The sequence below is a fragment of the Pipra filicauda genome, unplaced genomic scaffold (genome assembly GCF_003945595.2).
Source record: "Pipra filicauda isolate LSUMZ 115617 unplaced genomic scaffold, ASM394559v2 scaffold88_size2543281_pilon, whole genome shotgun sequence".
Classification (NCBI taxonomy): domain Eukaryota; kingdom Metazoa; phylum Chordata; class Aves; order Passeriformes; family Pipridae; genus Pipra; species Pipra filicauda.
The window spans coordinates 2,269,159-2,271,242 of record NW_024105075.1 but is presented as its reverse complement, the minus strand read 5'-3'; positions in this window follow the sequence as shown (position 1 = coordinate 2,271,242).

Sequence of the window (2,084 nt, the reverse complement as noted above, 5' to 3'; positions counted from 1 at the left end):
TGGCCCTGTGGGGGACGTGCCTCCATCTCCTGATCATCTGAACCACTGAACCATCTGCAGGTCCTGCCACAACCTCAGCCCTGCTTGGGTGTGGGGGATTGTACACTGACTATGAGGGCACTGCCCTGTTAGATATTACCACTTGCTTATCTGAACACAATTTATTCAGCATTGGTAGGATCCTTTTCTACTTGTGACCTGTCTGTTCTGGCTGTGTGACATCTGGAAACAGCCCGTGCCATGCTTATTTCTGATTACTTTCTTACTCTACAATGGTACTTCTACATTTCCTCCCTTCCAGAAGGTGTGCTGGAGGCCTGGATTGGAGACTGAGGGTGGCCTCATCCCTTTGAAGAATGAAATTGGTAAAGAAATGTCACTTCAGTCACTGACTTATCACAGAACCATAGAATGGCCTGGGTTGCAAGGGACCTTAAAGATCATCTAGTTCCAACCCCTTTGCCATGGGGCACACCTTCCACTAGACCAGGCTGCTCAGAATTCCATACAGCCCGGCCTTAAACACTTCCAGGGATGGGGCATCCACCACTTCTCTGGGCACAATGTTCCAGTGCCTCACCACCCTCACAGTAAAGACTTTTTTCCTAATATCTAGTCTAAACCCACCCTCTTTCAGATTGACGCCATTCCCCCTTTTCCTGTCACTAAATGCTCTTGTAAAAAGTCCCTCTCCATCTTTCTTGTAGGCTCCCATCAGGTACTGGAAGCCCACAAATAGGTCTCTTTTCCTGGCTGAACAAACCCAATTCTCTCAGCCTTCCCTTGTAGAAGAGGTGCTCCATCCCTCTAATAATCTTGCAGACTGGTGATCTTGCGGTTAGTAGGTGCTCTGTATTCACTTGAGAAAGAATTTGGGTCCATAGAACAGAAAATTTAAACTGACAGAGCTGCACACGTCCACCACTTCAATCAATTTTCTTCCAAATCTGAGTAGGGCTAACAGGCTTTGTCATGGGGAGCTGGGTATTACTGATCCACCATTTCTTGCACCGCACCACAACCGTGATCAGCTTAGTTTTGCACAGCCGCCACCCCGAACCAGTCATGCACAGCGGGGCCTGATCCGCAGGGAACATCGGCACGAGCATCGGAGTCGAACAATACAATCGCAATTCATCTCGTTTTAATCCAACCATGGACAGCCTGGACCACCACAGGCTGCTGGGGACTGACTCCCGCTCTGTAGATCTGCAGCGAGGCGAGGCTGAGGACTGCGGGTTGACCCCGGCTGACCTGACCTGACCTGACCTGACCCGGCCCGGCCCGACCCCTCTCCCCGAGCCGAGCCCAGCCCAGCCCAGCCCAGCCCGGCCCGGCCCGGCCCGGTCGTGCCCGTCCCCGATCCCCGGCCCGCCTCTCGTCGGCGGCACCTGCAGGACACGGCGCCCGCGCGCCCCCGCTGCGCATGCGCCACCGCCGCCGCCACAACCGGCCCCCCTGCCAGAACTACGTATCCCGGCGTGCCGCGCGCGCCGGCCTCCGCAACCGCGCCAATGGGGAGGGAAGAGACAGCTCCCGCCCCCACACAGCAGGTGTGGAAGCGATCCCCGGGCCGCCCTTCCCCCTCCCGCCTCTGAGCCAGCGCGCAGGCAGAGGCCCGGCGCGGGAGTCCGTTACAATGGAGTAGCTCGGCGGGGGAGGGAATAGGCCCCGGTTTCCATATGGAAGCCGTAGGAGCGTCTCCTCCCCGCTCCTTGGGCGGCCAGAGGGAGTGGGGGGGGAAGGGTGGCCGCGCCTCAGGGGAAGCGAGAGATCGGGGGCTTCCCGCGCGCTGTCAGTTACGAGCGCGCGAGGCAGGCAGGCGCCCTCGGGTTGGCCAGCGGCCGCGCGCAGCCCCGCCCGCCCCCTCGCCGGATTCGCTGGCGGCCGGGCCGCGGGCGCCGTCAATCAGCGGCTCGATCCGCGGCGGGACCCAGGGCCGAGGGCCCGGTGTGGCTCCGCCCCGCCGCGGCCCAGGCCCCGCCCCCTTCCCGCCCCTCCCTCCGCCCGGCGCTGTCAAGATAGCGGCGCGAGGGCGGGAGCCGCGGCCACCCCCGCGGAGCGCGCGCGCCCCGGCGGCCACG